Genomic DNA, 19918 nt, shown 5'->3' on the forward strand with positions numbered 1-19918 from the left:
ATACAGGTTGACCCATTGTAACAATGAGATGTACAAGACACTATGTTGAAAACGAACTTTACAACTTCAGGGGAGAGAGGAGGAGTTGGGGAGGTTGGGAGGGAAGGAATGGTAGGGGAAAAACAAAGGAGGGGGTAACAATGCTTAAGGGGGTAACAATGCTTAAGAGGAAATGTACTCATTACACTACTCATGTAACTGTAACCCCTCTGTACAGTATTTTTACAATAAAAGATATATGAAAAAACCACAACAGACCAAATATATATATAATATATAAAATATGTAATATAGGTAATATATTATTATATATTATATATTACACCATTCATCTTCTATATATTTACAGAAGACATATATACATACATATATATATATATATATGACAAATGGAGTAATAATGAAAAGGAGTCCTTGAGAAAACAAGAGTATGCCATGATAGGATCTGAAACACATGTGCAGTAATGGAACTTAAACTGAGAGGGCTACTTCTTCCACTGAGACAGAACTAAAGAATTAATACCAATTAATATGTGGAAGGTCAGTGGCTGAATGTTTTAAACACACCTTACAGATTTTCACTTTGTATGTGAAATAAATGACCAGGTGACCTTTGGAGATCAAGCAATAGTTGAGAAGATGGCTAAGATGAGACTTTGCAGGAAAGTGTGAGCCTAGTTTACATGAGGATTTGGATTGGATCCCTATCAGTTAGGAGGAGGGGGGAGGAGGAGGGAAGGGGGAAGAGGAAGATGAGGAGGCTTGCCAAAATGTAAGAGTTAAGGGAAATCCAAATGAATGTAAGGACAAGTAGGTCAGTTCCAAATCATTCTCAAGCTCTCAGTTCAAGTGTTACCTGCTGAAGATACAGTGAGGTCCCTGTCGCTTTGAGAGTATGGAGTATTTTCCCTTTAGAGACTTACTTTGATTCTAATCTTGTAATCATTTGTGAAATGTTCTGATCAATTGCTGACCATAAACTCAATGAGGTCAGAGATCTTGCTCATTTTGTTCATCATTATATAATTTAACTTTTAATTTTCTATCCAAAATGTGAAGAACATTAATCACTCCCTCACAGGACCAGAATATGGATTTACCTGTATATAGCAGATGTTCAACACATTACAGTTATCATTCTAAAGTCCTATGAATGTACACTACTGCCTCTGTTTTACTCAAGAGACAAGCGAAGCTCCCAGACATTAAGTACTATGTACAAGTGCAAAGAGTAGAAAATGGTAGAATCAGAATTCAATATCAGGTCTGCTCCACTCAATTATCTGAATACTTTTTCCTATTCTACATTGCTGCCTAAGGTATCAAGCAAAACAGAGTTCATACATGAACACCTCCCTGCCCTGACAAGTGCATTTGAAAGTTCTATCCTTAACCTTCCCACTGGCAAAAAATAAAGCTAAAATGAACAAGTAAGTGTTCTGCCTAATTAAATTAGACAACTAATTGAACTGGAGTTCAACCCCCAGTACTTCAAAAAAATAAAGAAAAAAATCTGTCCAATAGTTGTTGAACTTTTCTTCTGTTTTATCCTGCTGTTTAAGTAGTTCTTTCTAATGGTTACATTGCCCTTCATAACCCTAGGCAGAGTCAGGACAGATCTAGAACCTGAGCCAATGAAGACTAGAATGTCTATTCCAAAGCAACAGAGCTATAATGAGGGAGATCTAGTACTGGAAACCAGACCTTTGTTCCCTTAATTTATACTCTCAGCACTTAACAATAACGATGGTAACAACAGATCCAAGAAATTTACATGATGCTTCAATACTCTAAAACATTTAATAAAATTTCAATCAAATCACTGATAAGTTCTTGACTTGGCTTTATGTATAAGCTTGTATATTAAAATAAGAAGACTAATCTAGAAACATCCAAGAGCCTGCAATGGGTAAAAGTGATTGTGATCATTGTTTGTGTATGTACCAGTACTGGGCTTGAACTCTGTGTGCTGCCCCTTAGCTTGATCACTCAAGTCTGGTGCTCTACTACTTGAAGTACGTGTCCAATTCTGGCTTTTTAGTTAATTACAGATAAGAGTCTCCTGAACTTTCCACCCTTAACTAGCTTTGAACCACAACGCTCAGATCTCATATTGCTGAATATCTATAATTGCAGGTGAGTCATTGGCATTCATTGTGATTTTGGTATTTAAGTGTTAATTATGTACTTTTCATAGGAAAACAGAAAGCAGACATCAAATGTATAAGATACTGGTATATTTCAGAGCAATGGTGATGAAAATTGCAAATTTTATTTTAATAACTTTACAATATATGAAACAAAATCACACAGAGTATTATTATAAAATATCAAATAAAGATAAATGATATCCATTTTAGAGGGGCTTTACAGTTGCCTCTGGGTTTAGGAGAGAAAATTTGCACCAAAGTAGATTATTATCATTTATAGAAAAAAAAACACATAGAAAACAGTCTGAGAGAATGGTCAAACACAACCATCCTTACCATCTCCAAAGCACCAGGTGTTTATGAAGAATTATGATTATTATGGGAAGCAAAGGCTAATATAAAATAATGAATATTAAAATGATAGTAGTATCTATGCTGGTGGTCGAGTATCTATCAATTGTCTTCATGTAAAAAAACAGTATGTCCCCCAATTACTTGTATGGCAAATCAACTGCTTTTGCTATGAAAAAGATTCATGAGCCCATTAAGCAAAGATAAAGACCGAAAGGCAAACAATTATTCAAATCAAATTCCCTCTCATTCCTAAACTTTCTCCCCCAAATTACAGTTCCAGACTTACTCTATGTGAATAGTGTGTCCACTTGTAATCCCAATGTTCTGCAATGTTCCTGAAGTCTGTCTTCACAAACAGCTTCTTAGCTTAATGGATTTTAAATGACCTTAAACTACAGCCTTTACTTTATGTAGGAGGAGCTCTGACTTAACTATGAAAACTACCAACTGTCATGAGAAAATTTGCATTCAAAGCAGGTCAGCTATTCAAGGTTATATTTGAAATATAATCAGAGGAAATTACAAAGTTCATCTGATTAACTTTTCTTTCCCTTTTAATTAGCTTTTCTGAGTATGCCAATGATACTTTTACTATGTGACTCACCATACCGAAAATAGAGCGCTAAATCCAAAAGTAAATGTATGATTGCCAGATTGATATTTGTTCAGCATATACTACCTAAAGGCATCATTGTTTGAAGTTTCAAAGAGCTTTAAATATTAAGAGTCATAAATACACAAAGAATCTTGAAACTTGGATTCTGTTCCAGAGATGTGGCTCCTAGTCAGCGCTCTCTCATCCTGACTGGTTACTTTACCCTCTCTGGGACTCAAGTTTGCATACACACACACACACACACAAACACACGCGCGCGCGTGCGCACGTGCGCTAAGTGCTGAGAATATAGATGTACCTCATTGGTATAAGATGTGTTTAGCAATTGTGAGGTCCTGGGTTCAATTCTCACCACCACAGAATACATAAGAGAAAGGAAAAAATATATCACTTGCCAAACAAAAATTTCCACTGAACTTTACTGAAGAAATGATCAGATTCTCATGTGTAAAATGAGTTAATAGAACTAGATAATAGCTAAAGTTCCTTCCTCTGGTTTCTGAAATCCTTGGTGTTATCATAAAAATTCAGTAATACATTTATTTGTTCATTGAAAGTTTATAAAAGATCTTTCCTTACATAACTAAAAAGGATAGAAATTTCATCCATGAAGACATTAAAAGACACAGGTCAACACTCAATTGCCCTTTATCCTTCACATTTCCACAATTTTTTTTCTGTCTCTCCTGTTTTCTCCACATCGAGGACCTACACAAAACCATAATAAACCATATGCTTTAGATGCTTTTCTAGAGTTAAAAGGTCTGGAAGGGGAATAAATTTGGGTTGCATCCAGTCTCCCCAACACCTAAAATTCTAATGGATAAAGTTCATCTTCACTTTGGAATAGAGGCTCAGACTTGACTACCTCTCTCAAATTCTATACTTTACATTAAATATGTAAGGAAATAAAAGGCAACAAGTTTGAACCAAAAGAACAATGTATAGTCCTCTCCATTACTAACTTTATGCCTTACCCCAAAATGTTTTTCATATTCTCAGACGCCATTTCATACATTCTCATCACCATTGTTAACGCTTGTCCCTAGATTGAAGTTATGAAGGTGGGAAAAATGCTGAAATTTACTTAAGGAATTTTCTTTTTACATATCTGCTGACTTGGCTCTTTTGTAATAATTTTCTTGTCAGAAATTATCAGACCTACAAGAGGGATTTTAGCACCAGAATTTGCTGATGTGAAAAGTATAAAAAAATGAGATGTTGTTTCAAAAATCTTCTTTTGTTTTCCTGAGATCACAATTTCAGCTAACTCCAGGAAGTTTTTTTCTCCCGAATCTTCTGGAATTTACAAATGTCACTATAAGAAACTTATCCTTACATGCTACGGCTCCAGCTTTGTGCTAATCTCTGTTCTGATGTACTGCAACACTGAAGGAAGCAATCCAACAACACATTGGAAAACTACAGTGCTTTTAATCGCCAATACAAAAACAATACATTAAAGTATATTATTAAAATACAGTTGGAAACAATAACACAGCATGTTTCAGTTGGTAAAGCCCTTTAGATAGTCCCCTGTATCTTCACTGGACAGCTCAATTAGTCAAAGCTTAAATAAGCTTTGCTTCTTGGTGTGAAGAAAAATACACTCAAAAGGCAAGTCATTTTACTTTACTAAAAGTCCTAGTTGAATAGTTTCTAATAGCATTAACAAAGTGTACTTTTAGTGTTGGAATTTGTTAATGATATGGATAGACCTATGCCATAGCATTCATTCATCTCTGCTCCAGATACAAAATATGCTAGAACTACTAGGTAAACAACTTAGAAGTAATTTTGAGTGGATGAAAGGAAGAAGGCTGGGGAAACTGGGTGGGGTAGCTCTTTCATTGGCTGCAAGTTAGTCTAAAGCAAAATTGAGCAAGGAGGTCAACCCAAATTTGAGGCAAAGCAGTCAGCGTCACCCAGGGAGCACAGAGTGAAGAAGTTCAACCAAGGTCATGTCTACCCAGCTGCCTACACTAACAAATACACCATTGACCAATTGTAGACACAGGTTTTTTAAACAAAATTCTGCATTCAAGATAACTTTAAAACATTTGGGTAAACATTCACCTTCTAAGTTTCCAAGGCTTTTTTTCTTAAAATTCATAACAATCCCAGAAAACTGACTTAAAAAGTAGAGTTTCACATTATAGAAAAGAGCATATACTAGAAAAAGCCTATACTGTGAGACAGAGAGCATCAGGCTTCCAGCTTTCGTTCATTTTTTGATTACAGTACTGGAGTTTGAATTAAAGATCATAGTACTGGAGCTATGCCCCAGTCCTTTCAGCTTTAGTTCTTTTACAGAAAAAGTGTCATACTTTTTTGCTTGGGCTGACCTCAGGCCATGATCTTCCTGTCTATGCCTCCCACAAAACTCAGTACCAACAACTAGCTTGTTTGTTGAGATGGATTTCTCACAAACTTTGGCCGATGCTGGCTTTGAACTATAATCTTCCCTACATCCAGCTCCTGAGCATTTAGGATTACAGATGTGTTCCATTACACTCAGCCATCAAATCCAATTTTTATTTTGCAAAAAACAATTTACAATCACTGAAGTTTTCACCAGATTACCACAGACTCAATAGCAGGAAACAAAATCTGGAATTCCCAGAAAAACCCCTAAATTGGGAAATACAGTTAACAACTTCAAGAACCAGTCCCCAGATGCTTGGCAGGGGGAAGAATTCATACCACACAGGCTTAAACAGAGATTGCACAGGTCATAAGTGATTCTTATTCCCACTTATTGAAAAGTTGTAGCACAATCATATGCCAAGCACTGTGCTACATGCCAAGGTACAAATATGAGTTAGATTCTGTCTTATATTGCTTACATGCTAATCAGAAGGAAAGAACCTAAAAAATACTAAATATTTATACAAAAATGAGAAGAGTAAACTATAATAGAGGGAATAACTAGCATCTAAGGGATCTTAGAGGAGAAAATGGCTAAATGTACCTATGTTGTGGAAGGATAGGCATCTTCAGGGGGATAGGGTTTCAGGTACCAGCCCTGCTATTGATAATATAAAGTTGTGAAATGGTAAAAATATTTAAGCCATTTTCCAGTGGCTTGTGTCTATAATCCTAGCAACTTCAGAGACTGAAACAGGGAGGATTGTGGTTCTAGGCCAGCCAGGCAGAAAAATACAAGAGATGCTTATTCAACACATATCTAAGACTGGTGGCATGTGATTGTTATGCTAGCTACATGGAAGGCTAAGATCAGAAGGATCAGGGTTCCAGGCTAACCTGGACAGAAAAAAATCTGTGAGACACCATAGCAATGGAAGAAAATGGATGCAGTGGCATACACCTGTCATCCCTGCTATGAGGGGTAGCTTAAATGGAAGGGTTGTAGTCTGGACATGGCAGGGAAGGCAACAAAACCCCATCTTTAAAAGTAACCAGTGCAGCCTGGGCTCTGGTGGCTCATGCCTGTCTGTAATCCTAGCTACTCAAGAGGCTGAGATCTGAGGATTGTGGTTCAAAGTCAGCCCGGGCAGCAAAATCCGTGAGACTTTAATAAACCACCAGAAAACCGGAAGTGGCACTTTGGCTCAAGTGGTAGAGCACTCACCTTGAGCTGAAGAGCTGAGGGACAGCGCGTAGGCCCAGAGTTCAAGCCCCAAGACCTACAAAAAAAGTAACCAGTGCAAAAACTGGTTAAATATGTGACTCAATGTTAGAGGGCCTACCTAGCAAGCATGAAGTCTTGAGCTCAAGCTTCTGCACACACAAAAAATGTCTTTTAACATCTGTTCCTTACAAAGAGTACCCTAAAGTTGGAATTGGCAGAGCAATACTACTGCTTTCTTTTAGCCATAATGATCCGTTTTAACCATGTCTGAGTATATGCCAGTTAGATCATTCTTGGAGGACGTGGCTGTTAGTCACACCAAAAAGCCTGGAGGTTGCAAATGTCAGCCCCACCTCTGGCCTTCAGGGAGAGAAAAGGGCTAGAGATTGAATTAATCCACACTGGCCCACATCAGAGAGAGAAAAGGGCTAGAGATTGTGCTAATCAACAGTGGCCCACATCAAGAAGCTTCCAAGTGAACCCCAAATGAGAGACACTTAGACGCATCAGTATATAAAGATTTTTCCAGATACAACTCCAAAAGCATGGGCAACAAAAGCAAAAGAGGAGCTCAGTGGAAGAGTGCCTGCCTGATGAGTGCAAGGCCCTGAGTTCGGTCCTCAGCTCTAGAAAAAAAAAAGCAAAAAGAGACAAATGTGACATCAAACTAAAAATTTACAAAAATGTAAATATGTACAACATTTATTTATCAACATTTTTTCATATATATTTTATTGTAAAAATACTGTACAGAGGGGTTACATTTACCAGAGTAGGGTAATGAGTACATTTCCTATGGAACATTATTACCTCCTCCTTTTTTCCCCTACCATCCCTTCCCTCCCCACCTCCCCAACTCCGTTCTCCCCCACCCCCGAAATCGTAAAGTTCGTTTTCAACATAGTGTCTTGTACATCTCATTGTAAAGTTCGTTTTCAACATAGTGTCTTGTACATCTCACTGTTACAATGGATCAACCTGTATCCTTATTTAAGCATTTTGTTATATCCCTTCCCCTCTCCAAATTAGAAAAATGTATATACAAGATGCATGACATCGGAATCAGACACAGTGAAAACGGGTTATAACGTGGGGGAAGAACAGACAAAAGAAGTAAAAGAATCATATAGTGCATTATAAGTACATTAAAAACAATAGCAAGAAAGAAAAGAAAAACCACTTGTGTCCCTGTCCTGGGGTTCATTTCACTTCACATCAGAAAGAATGACACAGCCCATTTGTTAGGAAATGGAAAGACTTGGGAAAAAATATACTAAATGAAGTAAGCCAGGCCCAAAGAAACATAGGTCCCCTGGTTTCCCCTATTTGCAATAACCAGTTCATTTGTTGGACAAGCAGAAAAGGTCAAACGCTATATACGTATGCCCATATAAGATGATGTTAAGTGAAATATCAACATTCTTGAAATAGAAATGACACAAGAGTTGGTTCAGACAGCTCTGGGTAGAACATGAGAAGGCACTGAGATCATGGCACCCGTCTGGAAAGAGTGTGACAAATCCATACCCCTGCCCAATAATGGCCCTCCCTATGCAAATTTATTATTTTATAATAAACTAGTAGTTGTAAGTAAAGTGTTTCCCTGAGTTCTAACAAATTATCAAATCTTGCAAAGGATGTGGGGATGGAAAGTTTGAAATGACAACAAACTGGTCAGAAGTTTTTTGGATAGAGCCCTTAAGCTCCAGGACTCTCCCTAAGGATTAGGGGCAAAAGAACCACACTAAATTGTTGAATACCCAGTTGGTGTCAAAGAAAATGTGATTCAGAGAATTTTTTGGTGTCAGAAAACATGCCAGACAAGTCAGCATTCATTATAAAATTACTTGACCAGTTAGTTATATAGCCTACACTTTTATAAAGGCTCATGATTTTTAGGAAGGAATGAAGAGAAAATTTTCTATGAGTTTAAAATAGCAGAGACACAGTTTTTGAGTATACATTCTCCTGTTTTTCTTCTTAATAGTACAAACTTGTAAGATCTAGCTATATGCAAAGCCTGACAGCTAGAGTCTGCTTCTCCCAACTACATTGTAGTTCAGTGTGAAGATATGGTTACAATTTAGACCACTATATTTAAGAAGTAATATATGAAATCTCTGGATGGTATTTTAACAAGAAAAACATTTGTCTTCCTAATCAGCTGATGTAATTGTTGTAGCCACATTTGCCCACATAATCAGGGTCAGCATACCAGAAGATAGCAAAGGCACAAAGTAGAAGCCACAGGGCTTTGGTAACCCACAGTAGTGCTGTCTGTCCACCTTTTGGTCTTTTGCTTAAACCTTCACATTTTGAAATCTCTTTATTATAGTTGCTGACATTGTATTCTAACTACTATAGAAACATGTCTTCATTCAAGCATTAATTTAAACTACTTAATATGTTACTCTTCATAAGGGTATTTATTTGGATATGTGGTCCCAAAATCAAACAATGCACAAAATCTAAAAGGAAAAAAACTCTTAATGCTATTTTTTGTCAGTCATGGGGCCTGAACTCTGGACCTGGGCACTGTCCCTCAGCTCTTCAGCTCAAGGCTAAAGCGCTACCACTTGAGCCACACACCACTTCTGTTTTTTTCTGCTTATGTGGTGCTGAAGAATCAAACCCAGGGCCCCATGCATGCTAAGGAAACACTCTACCAATGAGCCACCTTCCCAGCCCTCTTAATGCTATTTTAAACCTAGTAATAGGCCAGGGTGGGTTTTTTATTGTTTGGAGGAATTTTGCTTTGTTTTATATTATTTGGTGATACTGGAGTTTGAATGTAGGTCCTCGTGCTTATTAAGATGGTTCTCTACCACTTGAGCTATGCCCCTAACCAGGGGTTGGAACCTTTTTTGTCCTTTGCTTTGAGCACCCTTTTTAAAACCCAGCATGGAAGTAATTGCCCATTTTCTCACACCTTTACATTGGACCTGGACTAAGTATTTAGATGTCTCTTACCTTAGTATGCAATTTTCTTGAGGGCAAGAATGGCACCTCACTTGTTTCTATAAATCCTGTTCCTAGAATATAGCAGATGTTTAACAAGTGCTCATTGAATGCAACTATACTCATATTTGTTGAATAAACTATTTTAAATTCTTATGCATAATATTAATTCTAACAATGCAGATAACTATATGACAAGGAAAGTGATGACAGAATATACTTGTATCACTGATTTAAAGTGCATGTCAGGAAATATATCCAAAAATTTCTGTCCTCATATGGCTATAATAGTCCTTCATCAACAGGACATACAATCTAAGATCTCTGGTGAATGCCTAAGTAAAGCAAATATAAACTATTTTTATCTATACTCATTTTCTTATGATAACATTTAATTGATGTTACACACAGTAAGAAGTTAAATACAACTGAAAATGAAATAATTATAATAATATACTATGGTAAGGGTTATGTAATGTAATCTTCTCTACCTCTAAATATTTTTTGTGTTAATAACAGGATTTGAACTCAGGGCCTCTTACTTGCTAGGCAAGCCTTCTACCTCTTGAGTCAGGTCCCTGCTCCCTTTTTGCTTTGTTATCTTTTCAATAGCTAACCTCAGACTATGATCCTACTACTTACACCTCCCAGAAGCTAGGAGGTAATCCTCCCAATATCTACCTCCATGAAGCTGAGATTACAAGTATGTATCACCACACCTAGCCTTCAAAATATCTTGTTGCACCATTCTCCACCTTGACTTGATGGTGGGTTACTAGTACCATGGAAAGCCACATCTCAGATAAAGGAAAAAATACTGTATTGACATTTCCATTTTAAATTAGAGGAAACAGGCTCAAGAGAAGTTAAAGTACTTTCCCAAGTTCTCACATTAGGAAATGGCTGAAATGGAAATTTGAACTCAGGATGGCTTGTATCAAAATGTACTTTTATAGTGATATTATCTTCCAGAAACACCCTGGTAATACATAGTGTATAAAGGGACAATCAGTATTTTCTTTAAGAATCAGAGATAAACCAGACTAAATTATGTTACAAGTTTCCATATCAATACAAATTATATCACACATAATGTTATAGCAATTTTTATTGAGATTAAGTGATTACATAAATTTCACCAATTTCACAGTATTGTGACATAGTGATACTTAAACTCACAAACACATTCTAATTTTCATGGGGCAAATTGTCTTTCGTGGTCTATAAAGTTTATGAGTTCTATGAGCTTTGACAATACAGTTTTTTCTTCCACATCGGGTGATATGTACATTCCTTTCCTTTTGCTTAGTGTCAGCTGTTCCCTCTTTCCTACTCATTCCTTCCCTCCCATCATTGCCATTGAATTGCTTAGTTCATTTAGATCAATGACCAAGTGCAGTTGATGGGTCCCGCTGTTGTATGTTTTCCCCTGTTTCCCTTTGATTCTGTGTCCTCCTCCTAGTTTCCCTCAGATGTGCACATATATACCATATATGTGGTCAGCAGCATGGGGTCATTTAGTAATGATTTGGCCAAATGAATGGAGGTCCTTTGTTTCTCAAGTCTTGTTTACTTTGTTGTATCTCCTTACCTTTTGGATTTAACACCCACTTATCAGGGAAGACCATGTGCTGTTGTCTCTTTGCTCTTATCTCACTCAACATGATTTTCTTCTAGTTCCATCCATTTCCCTGCAAATGACATTACTTTGTCCTTTCTAATGACAGCATAATATTCCATTGTATATAGGTACCACAATTTGGGGATACATTCATCTGTGGTGGGACATCTGGGTTGTTTCCATATCCTGGCTATTGTGAACAGTGCTGCAATAAACATGGAGGTGCATTTATCCTTGTATACTGGCTCCTGTTGTTCAGGATAGATGCCTAGGAGTGGTATGGCTGGGTCATAGGAAAGGTCTATATTTAGCTTTCTGAGGACCCTCCAGACTGCTTTCCAAAGTGGTTGTACTAGTGCACATTCCTAACAGCAGTGCAAGAGGGTTTCTCTTTCTCCACATCCCCTCCAGCATTTGTTGTTGACAGTCAGTGGGCCATTCTGACTGGGGTAAGGTGGTTTCTCAAGGTTGTTTTTACTTGCATTTCTTTTACAACCAGGGATGGTGAACATTTCCTCATGTGTTTCTTTGCCATTTTATCTCTTCATCTGAGAAGTCTCTCTTTAATTCCCTTGTCCTTTTAGTAATTGGTTTGTTAGGTTTGGGAGGGATTAGTTTCTTGAGTTCCCTGTATATACTGGATATTAGCCCTTTGTCTGATATATTGCTAAATATTTTTTCCCAATTAGTTGGCTGTCTTTCTAGTTTGGTTGCTATGTCTTTAGCTGTGTAGAAACTTTTTATTTTTAGGTAAATCCATTTGTCGTCTCTCACACATAATTTTTAAGCTGGTTTTCTGATGAATAAATACATTTGCCTTGACAAATCTTAGCAGAGAGAAATATTTAATCTGGTCATTAGATTGGCACAGTTAGTAAAACATCAAGCAAATTGCCTAGAATGATGAAGGTGGATCTGCTATGTTATAGAAATGTGTTAGAGAACAATAAAAAAAATCTTTAGATGTGACATAGACTTAACAAGATCAAATGTAATGCAGTAAATTATCAATAAATTTAATAATTAATAATAACAAGACCTAGTGCCAAAACAGGTATGGATACACACACACACACACACACACACACACAAACACACACACACACGCATTCTCTCACACACATATACACACACAGTAATCTAGGGAGATAGTAAATCTTAATTTGAACAAAGAACTAAAATATTTCTTCAAAAGAACATTGCCACTATGGCTTGAGGTAGTGGTGAATGTCTGTAATACCAGCACTTGGGAAGTTGAAATTGGAGGAATCTGTTTGAGGCTAGTCTCAGCCATATAGCAAGACCTTGTGTTAAAACACACACACATGCATTCTCTCTCTCTCTCTCTCTCTCTCTCTCTCTCTCTCTCTCTCACACACACACACACACACACACACACACACACCCTGGCAATCTGAAACAGTTCACAAGATCATCCTTATATTACTTTATATGATCCAGCTGCTCTGTTTTGTGACAATGTCATACCACTATAGAACCAACCATGAGTAAGGGAAAAAGGTGGGTTGAGAGGGGTGTGTGAAAATGTCAAAATGGGTGACATTGATCAAAGTTTACTATATTCATAAGCTGCTTTGGTGAATGCATTTAAATAAATACGGAAAATAATTCACTATGAATGTATATTTTGATACAAGCCATCCTGGGTTCAAATTCCCATTTAAATACATAAATAAATAATAGTAATAATGATTAATTTAATTTGTAATTATTCAAGCATATATAAAAGTATTACAGTGAAATCATGTGCCCATTATCCAGATCCAAAAATTAAGAAGATGCCAAGAATGAGTGGCTTACGCCTGTAATCCTATCTGCTCAGGAGTCTGAGCTCTGAGGATCATGGTTCAAAGCCAGCCCTGACAAGAAAGTCGTGAGACTTATATCTGCAATTAACCACCAGAAAACCGGAAGTAGCTCTGTGGCTTAAGTGGTAGAGAGCTTTCCTTGGGCTAAAGAGCTGAGGGACAACACCCAAGCCCAGAGTTCAAGTCTCATAACCTATCTAAAAAAAATAAGAATATAACATAATCTATCATAAAAAGAGAGGTGATATTCCAACTCCAAAAGATCAAGAAATAGCATAAATCATAAAATCTTGAACTGGTAAAACTGACCCAAATCTAAAAACTAATCCTAATTCGATTTACAAACATTTTCCTGAAAGGAGAATGCTAGTCAAGTTAATTAGAGGCAAGATTAATGTAAGAATTCATTTTTGTTTTTAGCGTTAAATACTCTCTAATGAAATCATCTGAAAAACTTATGTAACACAATAAATACGTTTACTCTGCAAGTTCATTAACATGGACTAACCTATTTTTCAACATTACCAGATATGGGATTTTCTATCCTGATTTTTCTTTTAAAAAAAGAATTACAAAATATTTTTCATTATCGTTTAGTATTTAAGCTGTATTATAAAGTACTATATTAATCAAAAGAGTTCAGGGAAACAATCATAGAAAGTTTTACCATGACATTGGGGTGATGTTTCCTGATTTTTCCTTGAAAATGCAAAGACAGGAACAAACACATAATGATCTTGGTAATGAACTAGTAACAGGAAACCAGAGTATACAAATGTTTGTCCTTGTATTGAGCTTTATCAAAATTAGGAAGCAAATTTCCAGCTGGAAATTAGTCAGCAAAAAAAATCCATTTCAGGAAAAATAAACATTAAAACTGCTTATTAATTTTCTCAAGTTCTCATTTTTATTAGTAGCATATGGACTTGAAAATACTCAAACAGCTAATAAACAATTTCAAAACAATTACATTTTAATATTTTCATTTAATTTAGAAAAAAGTCAGAATATATAGATCATATTCATGATATTTTTAAAATATTTTTGTTATCCTTAAGTAGTTGTACAATGGAGCTGCATTCACCAAAGCAGCTTATGAATACAGTACACCTTGATCAAAGTCACCCCTTTCAACCTTCTCACCTACCCATCTCAACCCACCTTTTCCTTTACTCACAGTATTTAAAACCTGGTTCTGTAGTGGTATGACATTGCCACAGAGCAGCTGAATCATATACAGTAATATAAGGATGATCTTGTGAAGTGTTTCAGATTGCCAGGGTGGTGTGTGTGTGTGTGTGTGTGTGTGTGTGTGTGTGTGTGTGTGTGTGTGTGTGTGTGTGTGTGAAAGTGTGTGTGTGAAAGAGAGAGAGAGAAAGAGAGAGAGAGAATCCTTGCCTGTTTTAACACAAGGTCTTGCTATATGACTGAGACAAGCCTCAAACTCACACCCCTCCAATTTAAACTTCCCAAGTGCTAGTATTACAAGTGTTACCACCACCTCAAACCATAGAATGGCAATGTTCTCTTGAAGAAATATTTAGTTCTTGGTTCAGATTAAGACTTAATATTCCCTAGGCTACTGCTATTTAGCTATTCAGTCATTTGTCAGACACTTATTCAGTAAATACTTCTCAAATTCTGTGCTAGGCAATTGGGATACAGTAATAGATACATTTCTATACTCAGTGATCTTATGTGCCAGTAATGGAAGATCATATATAAACAAGCAAACGTATATTAGGTAATAAGACTATTGAAAAATTCATGTAAGGGAGAGTAAGGGGGAGCACAGAAATGGTGAGACAAAGGGCAAACTAATTCAGCAGTGATACTAGATATTGTGTTGAAAATGAACTATACATCTTGTGGGAGGGGGTCGGGAGGGAAAAACTGGGAGAAAATGAGGAAAGATATGACACTGTTCAAAAAGAAATGAACTCACTACCTGACTTATGTAACTGTAACCCCTCTTGTACATCAGTTTTTACAATTAAGTAAATAAATACATAAAAATAACTAAATATAAAAATAGAACATGACAAGTATAAAATATTCAACTAAGGGCATCAGGTTATAGCTCAGTGGTAGAGCACATGTCTAGCACAAAAATGTCCTGGGTTTCATCCTCAGCAATGCAAAGTAATAGTAGCAATATAAAACAATATTAATAAAATAGCAAGAGTAATAATATAGGAAAAAATGAAAGGAACCATTAAGGGGAAACAGAACACAATGTTGAGAACAAAGCTCCATACCATTTTCTTTGGTTCTGAACACCTTTCTAGAGCACACATGTGGCCCAAATTCCACAAAAGATACAGAGTAGATAGAAACATATATTTATATACTAATAAGACATTAAACATTGTAGTATAGTAGCTAAGAGCCCTATATCTAAAACCAGACTGCCTAGGCTTGTCTCACAGGCCCACAATTTACTGAGTAATCTTGGAGAATGTTCTGAAGTGCTCTATGCCACAGTGTCCTAATTTTCACAATAGAAATAGGAGCTGGAATCCAGAAACTCCTGTCTAATCCTAGCTACTCAGAAAACATCAAGGCTAACCTGGGAAGAAAAGTCTGAGAACGGTCTGGGAATGTAGCTCAGTGGTAGAGTGCTTGCCTAGCATGCACGAAGCCCTGGGTTCAATTCCTCAGTAACATATAAACAGAAAAACCCAGAAGTGGCTCTATGGCTCAAGTAGTAGAATGCTAGCCTTGAACAAAAGAAGCTCAGGGACAATGCTCAGGCCTTGATTTAAAGCCTCATGACCTACAAAATAAAAATTCTGTGAGATAGCATCTCCAATATAAGCAGGAAAAAAAAAAACAGAATTTGAGATGTGGCTCAACTGGTAGAATGCCAGCCAAGGAAGTATAAAGTCTTGAGTTCACACAGAAAAAAAAATTGAGATAGCCATCAAGTGTCAGTTTTAATTCATGAGGTTTTATGAGAATTAATGTCAAATGTGCAAAACATCTATATGCCTGGAATACAGTAAAACTATTTGTGAATTGTGTGCTGCAAAGTTTTATTAGAAGAATGGGAAGAAAAGTTTGGTGTGCGGGAGGGGGGACAGGGAGTATTGGGTGGGGGGGAGGGATGGGAAGGGGAAACAAAGGAGGAGGCTACAATGCTTGATAAGAAATGTACTCATTATCTTGCCCATGTAATTGTAACCCCTCTGTACAGTATTTTCACAATAAAAAAAAGAATGGGAAGCAGGGTGAGTTAAATAATATTTATCCAACCATTAATGTCATCTAGTAATATTCCAAGTCACAATATTGACATCTTTCTTTTGAAAGGGACTCACAAAAGAAGAATTATTTGCTCCAAACCAGACATCTAGAATGTCAGGAGCATTGGCTCACATCTATAATCATACTTACTTAGGAGGCTGAGATCTGAGGATCTCAGTTATTTCAAAGTCACCCTGGGTACATTACTTTTTGAACAGTGTCACTTCTCCATCCTTCTCTTTATCTGACTTATATAACTATCTCCCCTCTGTATATCACCTTTACAGTAACAATAAATAAATTCTTTTAAAATGGATAAGTAGAAAAATACCCGATATAAACAAAAAATGAAGTACTCGAATAGATAATATAGCATAAAAAGAATTGAAAAAAGATATCCTAGCAATATTTTAGAATATATTGTAGCTGTCATAACTTTTACTGAAATAAAGGAGACCATCATCTGACATAAATTACATTTTATATAATTTGCATTCACTCTATCCATGTAGTTTCCCAAATCAATTTATCTGGATAAGGAAACAATGATATCTTTCCACTTATTATCTTGATGATAATTGCATCCCACTGAGTCCAGAAGTAACTCCATTGTTCTACTTTTTATATAAGGCAAGAGAAACCCAATGAACAACATCTGCTGTTTGCCTGGTTATGTACAGCTTGCTAGAGACAAAGCAATGCTACAATTCCTATCTTTGGAGCTTGCTAGAGACAAAGCAATGCTACAATTCCTATCTTTGCTCCAAAAGGGCACAGTACCTTTCACTTTACAAATTTGTTGCTATTAATCTTGTCAGATAAGATCATTTAACACAGTCAATGTGGTATAATATAACTAAATATTCAAATAAAGTAACTGTGCCTTCCCCCCTCAAAAAAATCACCCTGGGTAAGAAAGCCTGTGAAACACTTATCTCCACTTACCCACCAAAAAGCGAGAAATGGCACTGTAGCTCAAGTGGTAGAGTACAAGCCTTGAGCAAAAATCTTAAGGAAGAGTGCCCAGGTCTTGAGCTCAAATCCCAGTACTGGGCATGCACATTCATGAACTCATACACACACATACACAGAAACACACAATCTGGCAACATGAAGTCCTCAAAATGGCTATGTGAGAGATGTAGGGGTATATTGGTGTTTGTTGTACATTTGTAGAGCATAGCTCCTTTACATCTCCAGTAATTTTTTGTCAATCATGGGGCTTGAACTCTGGACTTGGGCACTGCCTCTCAGCTCTTCATCTCAAGGCTAGCACTCTAGCACTTGAGCCACAGCACCACTTCTGGCTTTTTCTGTTTATGTGGTGCTGAGGAATCGAACCCAGGGCCTCATGCAGGTGAGGCAAGCACTCTACCACTGAGCCACCTTCTCAGCCCCATCTCCAGTATTTTTTAAATTACAGAGATGAGATAAAGGACTAGTATATTATAGTAGTGTATAAGGACTAAATTTGTGACTACGTGGATGTGTACATGAGTGGGGAACAATTCTCAGAAGAGAGGAGTAAACATAATGACAAAATATCAAAAGTGAGGGAGATGTGGGCAGCAAGAACTATTAAGTCACTAAAGATCTGATTGCTACATTTGGCAACTCTGCTGAAACCTCTTGAATTGTTTTTTAAGGAATGGAGCCATTTTCTGTAAATGCTTAACAGATATTCCTCAAGTTCCACTGTTGAAACCTGAGGTTCCTCCTCTGAAGAAAATGAAGCAGGGAGTATCTCAGGATAATATCCACAAATAATTCAAAGTCTTCAAACACCAGATAACAATGGTCAGACCTCTTCCCTGGTTTATCAATTCTGTGTGTCACAATGGAATGCAGGATGTCCATATCCTTCCTCTAAGTTTTATAAGCAAAATTAGGGTGACAGAAAAATTAAGAAAATCCTGCACATTTTTAAAGGCAAGCTCTTCCAACTTAACCTAATTTGTACCATCTGTTAAGGTATTTATAAAGATTTAGCCCTCTTTTCCATTCTTTAATCTGAATTGAAAAAGTTTCTTTTCTCTCCCCCCCAGACTAAAATAGTTGCCATAAGATTAAACTGTCAATTGAATTGGGTTAGTTCTCAATTTTGGAGGGCTAGCATGTTGACAAAAATACTTTCAATAATCAGAGCAGTAGGGAACAGCATCTTTTTTGTTACCCAAAATTCCACTAAGACATTATGTTAGTAGGAGGGAAGGAGGGACAGTATAAGGGAAGGAAAAAGTAGAATGGCCTACAGTTGTTGTAAAGGCAGAATTTGAGGCAGGTCGATTGAGCATGGCTTTTTTCTAGAACAAATTAGTGGGTGGTATGTAAATTTTGTTTATTGCTTTGTTCTTTCTTAAATGTATCTATAATATTCTTATTTCATATTGTCATGAGGCTTTCAGATTGCCACACATCTGACAGTTCTCATTTGTAAAGTTGTCTAAATACTTTATGACTGACAGGTTCCCTAGTTCCAAACTACATTTTATGAATATTTAGATAAGAACTTAATTTCTTTGAACATTCAATTAAATAAGATCTAACGGAGCTTGATATGGCCGATATATACCCTACTTAACTTCATAAGTATCATCTATGATATCTAATATGAAAATTTTTCCCATTAGGCCAGTTGTTTATATTGCCATGCACAGCAAATCAGTATGTTTCCCTTATTCTCTTCCCCCTTAGTCTAGAACAATTGTAAAAGAAAAATGTTTTAAAATCATGAGAAATGTCATCTATGTAAGTCTGCCTCTGAATGGTACCCTTCCTGTGACCCCCTTAGAAATATCCATATCTGAATTACATCTCTTCCATATGGCTGCCGTGATTTTATGAACTAACACATGCTTAGCCTTAACAGACATGCAGAAACTCATGCTACCTCCTCAGACAAATGGCCATAAAAATAGAGCAAGACATAGCAATGTTTGTTTTGAGTTCAGGAACTTTGTATGCATCTCTCCTTTTTCCAGTACATAAATTTCTGAACACTAGAGCAAAATAATTGACATTGATGTAATATTCAGCTCTAATTACTCTTCCAAAATAATTGTGAATTTTGTTTCATTCCAAGTGCATTAACCTTATTATAAGTTTTAAGAAAATTTAAACTTACCTTTCCAAGTGTGCATAGGATCCAACCACTTCTTGTGAAATGTCTCTACAAGCCCTAGCAAAACAAAGTAATAAGGATTAATAGGAAGTCAACCACCCAGAAAATAAATTTTAATATGTAATCTTCATGATATTTGTGGAAAGGAAGTTATTCAAACAAGTGGCAGTTTCATTTACAAAATGTTGAAATTGACAAAACTTGTGTGGACTGGCCTACCTCATATTCTATTTCCTTCTTGTGAAAAGAATGGGTAACATTAACACTAATCATCACTGTTGGCACAGTAATCACTGAGACATTAATGAGACATACTGACCTTCATTTTGTCTTGATAATCCACTTGGCAATGAGAGAGAAAACTAAAGGTTATAATTTTTATGAGATATAATTTCAACAAATATCTATTATTTAAACCAAAAGTGGAAGCA

General features: G+C 36.5%; 1 protein-coding gene across 3 annotated transcripts in view; it reads right to left on the reverse strand.

The window, feature by feature from the left end:
- Window positions 1-19918, reverse strand: part of Il13ra2 (interleukin 13 receptor, alpha 2) — a 64326-nt gene extending 44408 nt beyond the window's left edge. The window contains exons 1-3 of one of the 3 annotated variants that reach the window (XM_013035953.1): window positions 19807-19918; window positions 19491-19544; window positions 9683-9744 (exon numbers count right to left, since the gene is read on the reverse strand). The gene's annotated coding sequence lies outside the window, so the exon portion shown is untranslated. Of the gene's footprint in view, window positions 1-2790; window positions 2864-9682; window positions 9745-19490; window positions 19545-19806 lie in introns of those variants that run through there. The other 2 variants (XM_013035952.1, XM_013035951.1) reach the window with 2 other exon arrangements.

Source organism: Dipodomys ordii, unplaced genomic scaffold (genome assembly GCF_000151885.1).
Source record: "Dipodomys ordii isolate 6190 unplaced genomic scaffold, Dord_2.0 Scaffold233, whole genome shotgun sequence".
In the NCBI taxonomy this organism is placed as follows: domain Eukaryota; kingdom Metazoa; phylum Chordata; class Mammalia; order Rodentia; family Heteromyidae; genus Dipodomys; species Dipodomys ordii.